The sequence below is a fragment of the Aulonocara sp. 'chitande type north' Nkhata Bay genome, linkage group LG2, assembly GCF_057382095.1.
Source record: "Aulonocara sp. 'chitande type north' Nkhata Bay isolate Kocher_YH1m ecotype deep benthic linkage group LG2, A_spYH_male_GT1.1, whole genome shotgun sequence".
Classification (NCBI taxonomy): domain Eukaryota; kingdom Metazoa; phylum Chordata; class Actinopteri; order Cichliformes; family Cichlidae; genus Aulonocara; species Aulonocara sp. 'chitande type north' Nkhata Bay.
The window spans coordinates 23,359,877-23,374,903 of NC_141345.1; the positions used below are offsets into that span (position 1 = coordinate 23,359,877).

The 15,027-nt window shown below is 40.6% G+C and overlaps 1 protein-coding gene across 3 annotated transcripts in view; it reads right to left on the reverse strand.

The window, feature by feature from the left end:
• Positions 1–11,745, reverse strand: part of frmpd3 (FERM and PDZ domain containing 3) — a 96,917-nt gene extending 85,172 nt beyond the window's left edge. For all 3 annotated transcript variants that reach the window (XM_086311351.1, XM_086311370.1, XM_086311343.1), the window contains exon 1: positions 11,244–11,745. The gene's annotated coding sequence lies outside the window, so the exon portion shown is untranslated. The remainder of the gene's footprint in view (positions 1–11,243) is intronic.
• Positions 11,746–15,027: the final 3,282 nt, after the last annotated feature.

Sequence of the window (15,027 nt, forward strand, 5' to 3'; positions counted from 1 at the left end):
CTTTCTCTGCACGTTAATGGATTACCTACGAATACATACATGTTTGCAGAGAACGAATATGGCATTATAAGGTGCAATGTAATATCTGAGAAGGAGAGGCACGTTATCTTTTTCTACAACTGATTTAAAGAATTATAAACATGGAAAAAGGCAGTTAAATTACAATCCTGTCAAACTGTGGTTATCAAAAATTTGGAACTGGATCAGATTTTCTGCTAACTTATCTGAAGAAATGTTGCTAATTATTGTATTTAACGAGCTGTGAAGTGCGTGGAAAGGTTGCTAGTCTATCACAGGGCTGACAAAAAGCTACACTAACATCCACACCTATGACCAATTAAGAATTGCCAATTAACCTAGCATGCATGCATTGGAAATAATAGGCACATTAAGAATAGCCTTTCTATCTTGACTTTATCTATACTTTATCTGTTACACTGCACACTCTAGCAGTTTGCAATATTTCAGATAAGGCTTCCATAAAATTAGTTCCTGTAAAATAAAAAAATAGATTTTTTTCCAGTGTGAACTTTTAAGGAATAATTTGAAATCTTGGTAATGTACACATGCAAACTTACCTACACACACACACACACACACACACACACACACACACACACACACACACACACACACACATGTATGCACACACACACCTGTGAGCACTGATAGTATGTCAAAGTGTTTCATTTTCAGACCTTTGAAGTGAATCCCTGTATTATGAGGAAAGGTTTTATCTTTGGCTTGCACCGCTTCAGGGAGGGAGCAGAACACACTTCAAAGAACCTCGCAAATCTCCACAGAAAGACAATAACAGAAGATTGAGATGAATCCTCAGAAATGTTTACTCCAACAAATCGCAAGTATCAGGAGAGATTCTCTTAGTTTTAACCTCTCATTAGATATTTTCTTGATAGGGAACAGTGTTTTGTTTGCAGTAGGTGTAATGTGATTGGAACAGTAAGAGGAGCTTTTCAGCATTTTATCTGTACCACTACAATCAAAACAGATAACATCCATCCATCCATTTTACATCTAACCAAAGTTAGGTTGTGGTTGCAGCAGGTTAAGTAATATTTCAGGTGTCCTTCTAGTTCCATCTGTGGGCTCCAGAGGTGTTCACAGCTCAGATGAGATTATATAACCTCAAATGCAGCTGGCTCCTCTAACCTCTCACTGTTTCTTTCACTACTCATGCTCATAAGAAATCTAAACCAACTGCTTCATCTTCCATCTCCACTTCCTTATTTGCTCAGCTGTACTGACAAACCACCTGCTGGTCCGCCTCGCTTCATCTTATCTTTACTTGTGAACAAAATCCTGAGATACGATGACCTCAGATCGAGATGCTGCTGATTAACAAAGTTTCCAAGTCTCCGAGTCCGCTCGAGTCGGAGAGACATAAATTGAATCAATCAATTAATCCAGCAGTGAGCAAGAGTGGGTGTTATTTGTGTTTCCACAGATTCATCCGCAGAGACGTTACATTACAACGCATCAACTTTGCATGCGGACTTCAAGAGAACAAGACATCAAGAGCAGTCAGGAATGAGTACTCGGCCACGCTGTCTCCAGCTGTCGGTGCCCAATTCCGCAATGGAGGCTTCATACCATCTGCTTCACACTCTGCTGCAAAGTGCCCCAGCGTGTGCTGAAGGTCATGTTATGATGAAACCAATGGAACCATGTCAACTACAAAAAAGCAGAGGCACAATTCTGAGGCTCCCTAAACAGACAGCGAGACGATGGGCAACCCCGATAGTCCAACACGGGTTAAAAATGACGTTTGACTTTGCGCCACAGATCACACACCTGTTGGTAACGCCAGGCTTACTCTGTGTGGTTTGTAAGCATTACTGCACTGCCAAAAGAAGAAGAAGCTAGCTCAGCGGCACAATATTGTCAGAACACAGTGGTGAGGTTGGGGTCAAACACAGTTTTCGCTACAAACGACTGTGAAACAGCAGATGCAAGAAAAAAAAATGCAAATGTGAAAAGTAATCTTCTGTGATCTCAAATGGAGCAGCAGTACAGTTAGCACAGGCTTCCTCTAACAAAATGCAGTTTTGTATGCAGCTGAATACTCCGGTGTTATGTTTGGTTCTCCTTTCTTTCTTTTCTTTCTGCTTCTTGACTTGACTGATTACTTCAAGCTTGTCTGTAATCACGGTGGGAAATCCTGCATCACTGTGTAGAATGAGAAACAAATCATTTCTGGATGGTTGGGGAGAATTATAAAAAATCCTTTGCTCACGCGCTAGCATACTGGCCTCCATTTTGTGACTGTTATGAGGTGGATTTTTTTTTTATTGGTGTGCAGTCCAGCCAGAGAACAGCAACATGCAATTTCTAGTTCTGCACTAAATCAGTGATTTGATGATCTGTTGTACTCTTTTACATAAATGGTTCAATTTTGTCAATAAACAAGTGGTTGCAGTGTTAAAAATAAAACAACTATGAGCTGTGAGACCCCCCTGATCATCTTTTTGTTGTTTATATAACGGATCCTGTGTCTGTGCGATCTCCTGATCTCAAATCTCCATCTTACGAGCAACTGTAAGGCTTCCAATTTGCAGCAATGGCAGCAGACGTGGAAATCTTGCGCTTTTCTCAAGACTTCTAGAGATTTATTAAAAGTGGTGCTTTGTGAAAGAGGCAGCAGGTCCACTGCAGGCTGTGATTTAGAAAAATCTTGGAGAGCTGCACTCTCTGCTGATGTGAAGGTTCCACTTCACAGAGCTATATCTGGTTTAAGAGTGACGCAGTTCTTTTCAGGCAGCTTGTTAGGAAATGCCCCACATTTGGAGACGATCATGATTAGCAACCCAGTGTTTCTACCTGTGGGACAATTAAAATACCAGAAGAGGCTTCTCGAGGCTTGAACTATGCATAAAGTGGGGCAGACCTCATCTAAGAATGCTGGAAATGTGCTGTCAAAATGTACTTTCTAGCAGTTTTAGATCTCAGCAGTGAAAAACGAGCACCATCCATCATCTGTGACGCCACATACTTTTTTTCATTTAAATAAAATATATTGATCCAACTTCTGTCACTTACTCAAATTATATGAAAAAAAGAGTAATTCCTCTATTCAAATAATACAAAAAAACTTCACTCATTTCTTGATATTTTGTTAGGAAAATGGTCATTTCCAATTTATTCAAACACGTGCACTCTTACGTGGAAATACAGTATAGAAGGGAAAAGCAGAGTTTATACAATTCCAAGCTTCAACGTCAATATTTGGTATGACCACCTTTACTCTTCAACATAGCAACACTCTTAGGAAAACTTATAATTTCTGTAAGTAGTGTTCAAACAAAGTTCTCTGGGCTTCTTCAAGGACATTCAAACCTCTTTTTTTGTATGTTAGATGTTTGCTTTTGTTTTGTCCTCTGACAAGATGATGATCGCACACTTTGGGAGGAGAGAAGAGGAGAGGCATTCCTCTGTGTGCTTTTCTGTTGTTTTACATCATTGGTGGTGTGTATGGGTTCATTGCCATGCTGAAAAATGGCTTTGTTTCCAATCAGATGCTTTCAGATGGTATTGCATGGTGGGTCAAAATCTAAAGGTACTTTTCTGCTTTCTAATTCCACTAATTTTGACAAGATCTCCAACACCACTGGCTGAAATATGGCCCCAAACCATGACAGAGCCTCCACCGTGTTTTACAACAGCTGCTGTTGTACTGCTCTCCTGACCTCTGCTGTGACAATGATTTAAACCAGAAAGTTCAAAGCTGGATTTATCAGTCCGTAAGACCTGTTGCCACTAACACCTGTTCACCTGCTCGGTGTTTCCCTTCTTTAAGAAGGACTTCTTGACAGCCACTGAGCCCTTTTCTCATTGTTAGTAAGGAGTACAATGGCCAGATGTAACTCTGTCAGGTCTTTTGCTGAATTCTTTCCTGTTTCTTAAGAATATCATTTTAGATTCCACTCATGAAATGGGAACAAAAGATGTGCTTTTGTGTCATGCTGCTAGTGTCTAAAGATACAATTTATAGTTGATGATTTGCCAAGTTGTCTGTTACTGTATGGGCAGATATGACACTGCGTCATATACGAACAAAAGAAAACATGAAATAAATTGAAAAAACGAAGACTAAAGAAAAACATTTTTAAAAAAGGAAAAAAAACATCCAAATGCCAGGAAGGTATTATGCAAGACTAGTATAAAAATGAGAAAAAAGCATGGCTCCTACTGAGCAAGATGTAAAGAAATGAGGGGTGGTTGAAGACTTTTTGCACAGCACTGTGTATAATACACATTTCAGTGACTGTGAAAACATGCATTATGACAGTTTTAGTGCTTACAGTAAAGGTTTAGATAATAGTTAGATTTTTTGTTTTACTTACTTAAGAATATTCATGAAAATGTTTCAACCTTTGCTTGTGCAGATCAGCTCTTTTACAAATTAAAAAATGTAAAACTGCAGCCATTTGAAGCTTGCATAATCAACATTGTTGTTCCACGTGTTTTCTAGTATTTCGACAGTGTAGACGCAAGTATAAACAAGATTTCATGAATAGAAAGGAACAACACAACAGGACCTGAGAAGTGGGAGAGGTGGGAGATGGGGTTGAAAGAGAGACGCAGGGACAGCATCAGTAAAATCCATTAAATCCTTTTGAAATATTGAGTAAATACTTCTGTTTTCTACACATGTGGCATGGACTGTAGATGATGATAAAAAAAGGTCCTGATGGCTCTTCAGTTTAGGCTCCCTCAATGATCCGCTCATTCCTCAGCAGTGTTGGTCAAGTTAATTGAAAAAAGTAATCAGCAACTAATTACTGATTACTTCGCCAAAAAGTAATCCCATTACTTTACTGATTACTTATTTTCAAAAGTAATTAATTACTTAGTTACTTAGTTACTTTTTAAAAACACGATTTACAACCTGAATAGGTGATAAAGCGATAGATCTTTCAGCCCAATTCTACTTTTTCTGCATAATCCATCATACAAAATGTAATCAAATGGAAAAGTCTCTTTTTTAAACTTGTTTTATCAGTTTTAATCTTTTAACTTTATGCATCAAGCAAAAATGTAATTATATGCAACATTTTCTGACTGGAAGAAATTTGTTTAACATTTAAATTTTCTGCACATTCCAGCACATAAAATAAAATATTTTTTTGTGTTTACACTCAGTCTTTCAAATAGATGCAAGTAAAACACAGCAGAAAATAAATAACATCAAAGACTAGCGGTCCTGTTTGTCTATTTTCACCTTTAAAGCAGGAGTAGGGTAGGCGGGGGTTTGCCCTGGTGCAGGTGTGCCGCAGCGGTCAGTTGAAGAATCCACGAGTTTCTCTGTGAATTTCCCATTACGTTGTAGCTCGGAAGTTTAGGGTTTTTTTTCGCTGTAAAAAGAAGTTTTCTTCCCACGCACAACAGACACTAATGTTTTTGTCACTTTTTATGGAATCAAACTCAAAGTAAGGTCAGTACTTCCACGCTTTAAACGCTGCACGCTCATACTCTCTCCTGCACTCGATATATTATCCATTGTTGATCTGCACACAGCTGTTGTCACGAACGTCGCACTCGCTTACGTCACTGTCATGAGACATTCTCGCAAAAAAATCGCAGTAACGCAGCGTTCCTACGGGAAAGTAACAGTAATCTAATTACCATTTTTGCAATAGTAATCCCTTACTTGAAAAAAGTAATCGGATTTCAGTAACTGCCCATCTCTGTTCCTCAGTGGCCATATCGCCACCTTCCCTCTGCTCACAACATGGCTAATTTTCTAAAAGTGACCTCACTTGCAGAATCGAGTTTTTTATAGTAAACAAATGTAGCAAACTTAAAATCCTTGTTTTTCTGCCCGCTAAAAAATGAAAACCTCTGAAAAAGCAAACCTGCAAGAAACACTGCAGTCATCTGTTTTCTTTGTAAAACCTGCAGGAAGACACAGAGAGTGGTCTAGATGGGAAATTTGTGACGCCCAACCATGAAATGCTATGGATATTTTAATGCTGCCTTTGGCACGCTATGGTGACAGAAAAAGGAACGTGACGCCACAGTTAAAAAAGTAATTAACTTTATGGCCCCTGGCTATGTTTGTACCCTGCAAAACAACAACTGCAACAACAAGAAAAAATCTTCAACACGATCCTACCAATGATGATTATATTTTGACTTGTGCGAATGTGTATATGTGTGTGTAAAGGATGCAAAATTATATTATGTTTGAGAGAATGCAAATGTTCTCAAAGGCTGCACATATCTCCAATGATGATTCATGACCCTGAGCATATTCAGCATACTGCTGGTACAGTGCTACAGATTTGAATCCTCCATTTCTGGCTTGAAAGCTCTTGCATTCAGAGTTAGAGTTAATTCCTTCAGTTTATATGTTAATTTTTTTATATGTTATTTTCCACACCGTATGCTAACGGTAAAAGTGATGCGGTATGTTTGGCTTCAAAATGTACAAAATGAAGGGCGAGGTCAGAGTGAATTACAACGACAAAATGAAATTAGTCATTTCAGAAGTGCCACAAAATGACATATGGTCATGTTCAAGTGACTGAGCCCAGAGATGGTTGTGGTAATTATGACGGGAGCAAAGGAGGAAATAAGGTGCCATTGTTGTACAGCTGCAAAGCCAGAGCATGGGGATGGAGGGTTGAGGTGGATGGGTGACTCAGCAAAAAACACAATTTTAACAAGATATACAACTGCTCATTTCCTGTTTCACACAGTCAGCAAAAGGGATCTAAAAGCTTCTTATTGTTATAGACCCAACAAGTTCTCCGACTAAATGGCGTCATTTATTTCTGCTATCTGAAATGACCCCATTAAAGGATACATTAGGGTGCGGGAGAGGTGACTCGGAGCTTGGAGTACGAGACTTTTTAAAAATGTTTTTACTTGCTATCGTTTATTTTCACTCCCTCCTTAGTTAAGTTGAACCACAGGGTTAAGAGTTAAATTCCACTCAAACCTTTCACATATCAAACATGCACTCATCAGTTTGCATGCCCACTTATGTTGCTTAATTGTAAACAAAAACAAGAGTGGGTTTTGTAGGTTGCAACTACAGCTTGCACAAGGAGGCGTTGTTTAAATGCATAAATTCTAACTTGCATACATTGAATCTGTGTATTTTTTTTTTTTTACTGACAAATGGTTAAAATTGCCCTTCTTCCTCCCACATTGATGAATATGCATTTAACAAAGATATACTCAAGCTTATTTACAGAATACAGTATGTCTTCTACCACAGAAAGTTTTTTCTTAAGCTGCTTCCACACATATGGCTTTGAAGCTGACAGCTGGTCACTTTTCCAGGCATTGCAAGCTCTGGTACGCCTACTGTAGATAGCCCTCTAATATATTTACTACCAGGTAATGTGTCAATCAACAATTGCCTGCATTCTTGTTTATAGGCACTTCAAGTCCTCACTCTAAAGTTGGGAAAGGTTAAGGATCTGCCCACTTTGTATCTGTCTTGGTTATTTCACCTGTAGTTACTTGAAGTCACCCAGTGTCACTGACTTTCTAGGTCCTCTGATCACCAGTGCCAGTGTGGATGGAGCTTCAGTGTTTGTGCAGCATAGACCTCCCAAAAGAGTTTTCACTTTTGTGCAAATTGCCTGTTGGGCTATGATTGACTTTCTAAAGCAACATTTTGCTTTACGCTTTAGTTACCAAGTGTTTTGATGGAAGACATTTTTATCACCATCACTGTGACAACTTTCCAGAGGTGTAAAAATTCTGTGTTTTGGCATCTAATAGGCCTTCACACCCAGGGATGTTTTTCTCAAACTGGACTTGCTGGATAATCTTCATGTCTCATTAGACGGGTACTCGAAGTAATGTATCCCAACCAATAAAAAACTGTGGTGGTTTGAAAGCAGGTTAATAGTGAGTCCACAGGTTAAGAGAAGCATGGTTCTGAGGTGGATGGCTGACCGTAAGGACACAGACATATTATAATCCAGTGTTCAAAGTCTGCTTTATTTTTATGTATGCTGCACATGCTTCCTTTTCCCAATTGATAGTTTGGGATCCTGGCCAAGTTAAGCAATGACTTCACACTGCACTGCTCTTCTGCAAAGCAATAGCATGATTCTCAGAAATCTGCTGGCACAAGAGACCAATTAATATGCATGTTGTTACTCAGATATTTATTACCACAGTAACATTGCCAGTTTATTAACGTTTTTCTGTCGTGTGTGCGTCTGAGGCCTCCAGCTTGGCCAAACTGGCCCTGAGATACAGCACCAGAACAGAACAGCTGGTTGTCAAGGGTGACAGTAACAGAACATTGTAGATAGATAGATAGATAGATAGATAGATAGATAGATAGATAGATAGATAGATAGATAGATAGATAGATAGATAGATAGATAGATAGATAGATAGATAGATAGATAGATAGATAGATAGATAGATACCACCCACCTGCAACATTGTTGCGGATCAAGCACACCACCCGTGGCAACAGTATTCCCAATGGCATCAGCCACCCCCAGCAGGGCAATGCACAAAAACTGCTCAGAAATGGCTTGTACATGATAAACAGCCTAAGGCCTTCACCTAGTCTGCAGACTCCCCACTTCCAATCTGATGAAGCATCAGCAGGATACAGGCTGGAACAAGTCCAGTCCACAGAGACCCCACAAGTTACCCACAGATGGCATACCCTCAGCATCTCGGTCGATGATGTCTCAACTGGTCAGAGCTATTTTGGTGAGTTTAGAGACCTAAACTTGCCCTGATGGTTGATATTGCAGCTGGATGTCAATAAAATCAATTCAGTGGTAGTGATCGGCACATCCCAACATAACAGGAAAGACAGGGATAGTTTATCTCAACAAGACTGTAATAGCTCCATATTTTTGATCTCTGGAATACCCGCTGTACCATGTCATTCATTTTTTAAACCACATTTGATTGCAATAAAAATATAAAACATCCCTACCCTTATCCTTTAATTCCACTCTACATTGTTGCTTTGAAGTCCTGCAGAGCTTTGAAAACTGGACAGAAATCATTGTGCCTGACAAGACTGTAGATAGGCATCACTGCTTAGATTTAAAATCAAAGCAGCTGGTGCAAGTGTGCCTATTCATGTGCATCTCTGGAGTGCCCACGTGTCTTGCAACAGAGCTATCCACTTGTGCTCAACTATCAGGGTAAAATGTTCATGAGACTGAAATAATGCATGTTGTTTCCACTCATTTAAATGCCCTCTACTGTAATTGGTGTAATCGGTAGGTTTTATCTAGTGCCAAGTCTGTTAACTGTGCTTTTATGTGCCTCTTCAGAACTGCCAGCCTGTGCCAGCTAGTTCTCCTTACATGAAGCTGATTGGATTTTGAAAGCATGTCCAGGCTGTGTATTTGTCAGTGGTGGGCCTCTTACTGGGGATCTCTCAATGAGCCATATTATGAGAGGTTGATAAGTTTGTGCACTTGGGCAATGGCTGCATCGCAAGTTTTGTTAATTTGCTGTAGTCGATAACCTTGGGGCTGTATTGCTTCCTCTAATGACTAAGCAGAACTTGGCAGATAAGATGACATAGCAGCTGCATCTGAAAGCGCAATGTACAACAAGATCATATAAAATATTACTGGGCTTTAATGTGGCTTTAAATCATGTTTTATAAATTCATAAAACATGTTTTTTCTGAAGTAAAATTTACCTGATAAACTGTGGTCTACACCAGTGTTTCTTGTTTACTGCCGTACAATCAACCTACGCATATATTTTCCGCAAAAGCACACCTAATCAACCTCAGACATCCACTCTATCAAACCCCAGTCTAACCAGACTGAGTGAGCTGAGTGGCATTTAGATGGATGTTGCAGTATGGCTTTTAAAAACAACCTTTAAATCAGCCACCGTCCATTCTTAAACACGCCGCATAATGGAAAATATTGATATTTCTTGGCACATGTTGAATGTACTGCCTCTATAATTAATCATGGCGTTGAAGCAAGTGTTCTCTCCACATCTGACTGGCTTCCCTCAATGCTCTCATTCTCTCTATTTGCTCCTTCCCACTGTCTCTATAGCCTGCCTAGTCAAATGATGAGATCAGAGATGCCTGGTCATCTAAGTAATGGATTTCTTTCTGTTGATTCCTCCTGGGTCCATGGCCCTGCGTTCAGTGATGTATGCTCCATGCAACGGTACCGGACAGCTCATCTCTGTCAGCCACAGGCACCTCTGCATAAGCACATTCACCCAGAGCCAATCTTTGAAATGCACTTTGAGGCTGTTGCTGCCCCCTGGTCTTTGATATACACACAAAAATAAAGGCATTGTAACCATTTTAAAGTCCTGTAATGAGTGTTAGAGGTGAGTTCAGGGGAAAGATCCTTCATTAGCAGAGGTTGTAAACTGACCTTTTCCCTGGTCTGCAGGGGATGCCACCACCATTTCATCTTTCGTATTAATAGTTGTGATTGTTCAGTTTCACTTGCATCCTCTGTGTTAACCTCACACGGCTTCAACATGTGTTTGTTGCAGTTTCATCGCTCTTCCTGTGTTCATACCCAAACTTCTACCCTCATCTGTGCCATACTCGTACCCAGGGGCCAGTCCCGCTCTGCAAGTCGGCATCATTTCTTCAAAGTCCTATGTGGCATTTTTGCGTCATTTCTTCAACATGAGCACTTTCAGCTACCCTGCCACACTGTGAATTACAGCCTTTAGTTTAGACTGTAATTGAAAAACTGTCCAAATGTGGAGTGTGGGATGAATATATGAATTACAAATGAAGCAGTAGGAGAAAAAAAACAAACAAAGCAAAATGGTCCCCCCTCCCAGCCCCAAAGCAGCACAAGCCCACAGTATATGACAGTCATATAAATTATACGAAATGTCATGGACTTTCAATCACTTGTTCTGTTTTGCTTTTTCTTCCCCGTTCCTGCTACCTCTCTGTTGTTTCCTCTTCATTCCCACTGACATTCCTCAGATGGATATCAGACCATGTCCTCCAGGAGACATATTCCATTATTATGCTGCCACAGTGCTCATCCACAGACCCATCTCCCTTCTAATCAATGGCCATGCAGCACAGCAGGCACACACAAACAAAACAGATACAAACCTTTAGTAAATAACCAAACCAACAGTTGAGCACTGATGAGGATGAAAAAAAAAACCAATGACATATTCTATATCTCAGACACATTGCCGATTCCTTCACATCTGCGTAGATCAATATAGATGGAAATCCAACAGAGTAGCCCCAGCTGTGCACCTCTTACCTGGTGTCTCTGTGGTGGTCCTCCTCTCAAGCTGTGCTTGTTGAAGACCCTCGCGTTACACAGCCATGCCCTCCTATATGGGCATACATCTGTGGGACAGATCAGAGCTCTGCTGTCTCTGTCGGCATGGAGAGGAGGAGGGAGCAAGGATCAGAGAGTCCTCCCAGCCGGCAGCCCCATCTAGCGCATCTCCTTGTGTCTCCCGCTCTCCCGGGTCATTCCAGCCAGCCCCTCAGCAACCGCAGAGCCAGGGAGCGAACGCGGGGGGATGGGAGGTGCTTAGAGGACTGAAACGGACATGGAACAGCGAGCAGAGCACCTCCTCCTCCTACATGTCTGACTGCAGCCAGTGGACATGCTGCAGCTGGAGTCTCTGTCCGGTTCCTGTTTGCTTCCAGTGCATGTGAGTGTGTGCGTTTCTGTGCATTTGCGCATCAGTGCCGGCTCCTGTCTGTGCTGTGTGTGGGGGGAAAAAAAGAGTCTGCCTACTGCCTCACTGTTAATGCTGCTGGTGGCACCGAGATGAGATGCTGAGGCAGTGTGAGAGAGGAAGAGAGAGAGAGAGAGAAGGAAGAGGTGCATGTGGGAACAGGGGAGGGACAATGGCAAAGGAGACTATTTGAAAGGTCCTCTTGCTCCGTCTATTAATATCAATCAATCAGAGATGCATGGCTGTGTTAATGGCTCAATTGAACCTGCACGTGTGCGTGCGTGCACGCGTGTGTGTCTGTATGAGACGTGCAACAAAAGGGAAGAAAACAAAGGACAAATATATTTACATGAAATTAGGAGGTTACCTGTTTGTGTTCTGTGTAGCTTTCGTGTGTTTTTAGTGTGCATAAAATTGCTTCCTGAGAAGTTTACAACCAGGCATCTACACACACAAAGGTACAGAGTAAATGCACATATATATTAAAATAAATGCACATAAAAAAAGGGTACACATAAATAGAAGCTCAGTATCTCTTCAGGCTATCACTATATCAACAAGCCCTAAGAACCTACAGCCTTAAAAGGCTACCTGCCTCCCCAATGCCCAGGGGAATGATATATCACAGCTCAACACTCTGGAGAGAAGAGGAGAGGTGAAGAGAGGGGAGGAATAAAAATAAAATCCCCTGCAGTGAGACACCCCTCCGAAAAGAACTAAAAGGCAGGTGGGCCGTTTGATTAGAGAGAGGAAAGGGAAGGAAGTGGAACGAAAATAAGACAGACAAGAGGTGAAATGTTGAGGCTCAATTTCACCCACAGTGTTTTGTTCTCTGAGCATGCTGTCTGCTATGCTTTGACTGCCTAAAGAATTAAAGAGTGAGGCAGTAGGAGATAAAATGAAGAAGAATGAAGATCTGGTGATAGGATGAAGGGCCTTTGAAATTGACAGTGAGAGACAGTAGCGGTTTTTGATACGGGCGACACGGGCGGCCTGCTCGGTGCTGAAGTCAAAGTAAACTGTATTGTCTGTATTGTCATCTCCGCTACATACAGTCCAGTTTAATATAGAGAGACGAGATGACGAGGCTCCAGTTATAGCAGTGCAAGTAAACAAACAATAAATATAAGATAAGTAAGAAAATAAATATACACTTTAGGACCAGGAGTAAAGGGATCAATAACAATTTAAATTTTATAATTTACAGTTTGCTGATTTAAAGTCTCACACACAACCCATCAAAAGGGGAGGGAGACCCGCTGCTTCCAAATAGAGCACATTTCATTCATAATGGTGTAAATCCAAGCCCATTATCTATTCATGATTTGAATCCTGGGTTGTGCGAAATCCCAGAAATAAACCTTAGACAAAGTGAATCTGTGAACTAAGGTGTAGGTTTGTTAGGTCATGTTGTGGCGATCCTCGAGTTGGGGGATTTGTGTTCATACTGGAGTGTAAAATTAAAACCAAGATGGACAAGAAAAGTTCAAAGCCATCAGGTGCTCAGTTTAGAAAAAAGAGAAAAGAAGAGGAGGAGAAAAGAGCAAAAGATACAGGAAAGCAGATGTGTCATTGGATAATGGCAGGTCATCCTGAAACAATCAGAATCAGAATCAAAATACTTTATTAATCCCTAAGGAAATAATGTGGATTACAGTTGCTCCAAAAAGAAATGGTAAAAATAGTAACAGTAACAGACTAAACTCCAAACAATACATTATGTTACAGATTTTAATATTAATTAGTCATTGTCAATTTTTGATTTGTCCTGTTCAGTGTATGACAAATTATGATGGCTGTTTGGTAGCCATTTGCATACAATGCATACTGTCTCTCTCTTCATATGTGTGTGTGTGTCTCTGGCGAAATTCAGTATGGTTTCGACAACAGTTTTATGTTAATGTATAATGTGTGTGTGTGTGTGGGGGGGGGGCAGAGGGAGTGTTCGCCCGGGGCGCCAAACAGGCTAGGACCGCCACTGGTGAGTGGCGCATGCATGGTCTTATATAAGTCATGCATGCGCTTATTTCCTCTGTAGTTATGCTTTTGTCTGTGGAAGACTCCCACACTTCCTCTCTTTTTGTCTGCCCTCATTAACTAAGCCATCATTTCGCTTGTTTTGGTGATGAGATCTGTTGACTGTAAAGACCTTATCACATCAATTCAGTGACTCTTTGTGCCCTATGGATGAAAGCATTGTGATGCAGGAGGAGATCACTCCCATCATAAAAGAACTGTTTCATCACAGGATAAGGGTGATCAGTCTGTCTAACTTTGTATTGATTTGCAGGGACTCTTTGCTCTAAAGGGAGACGTTTACCCAAACAATGCCAGAAAAATCCCCTGGCAACTAAACAGAGGCACCAAATCCCCTTACTGCAGGGGGACAAAGATAGAGCTCTTTCCTTTAATCTTTATTTTGTTCCCCACATATTTGCAGACAAGTAAACTTTGGAAGTGACTTACAGGCTTCAAAAGCCCCTTTTTGTAAGAAAAAAACTTCCCAGGCCTTTTTGACTAATTGTTCACTATTCCCTAACATCTGGGCCAAAGTGACTGCTGTTACTGTGGCCGTGCAGCTCTTAACATCGATTCATCTCTGCAGACCACATTATACCAATAGATGTGGTCTTGGCCTACATGTTCATTGGCAAATTGTAGTTTTGCACTAATGTTCTTTTTGGACAGCAAAGCCTTTTGCTGGCATTTCTCCATTGCAGGTCGAATTTTTGCAGTCTGTTAATGATTGCAGCCACGTACGCTTTAACAGTGGCAAGAGTTACCTGGAGAATAAATGTGAGGCTTATTGGTGATTTATGTATTTATTTATTTATTTGTTTGTTTGTTTGTTTTTGAGTAAAATGATCTGCTCTTGTGGTGAATTTGCTAGAAAAGCCAGTCCTGGGAAGATTTTTAAATACATTCTTGAAAAGAGTTTTCCTTACAGTGAAATGTTTGATTTCAAATCATTTGGAGGTTGGTTTAAATCAATTTGCCTCAAGCTTCCACAGCGGTACTCCGAAAGCCTTAGAAAACCTTTAAGACTGTGGCACGTTAATTCCACACACATCTGTGGCAAAGTAAAGATTAAATAAAACAGCTTACACCTTCTTGAGTCCAATCATGTGCACTTAATCAGATTTTAATTAATGATAACTGAGAATATTATTAATACCTGAGAATTATTCACTCATCTGCCTGCACACACACACACACACACACACACACACACACACACACACACACACACACACACACACACACACACACACACACACACACACACACACACACACACACACACACACATTTGTAGACCACGCTTCCACATTTGTTCTATTTCCTACACAAATT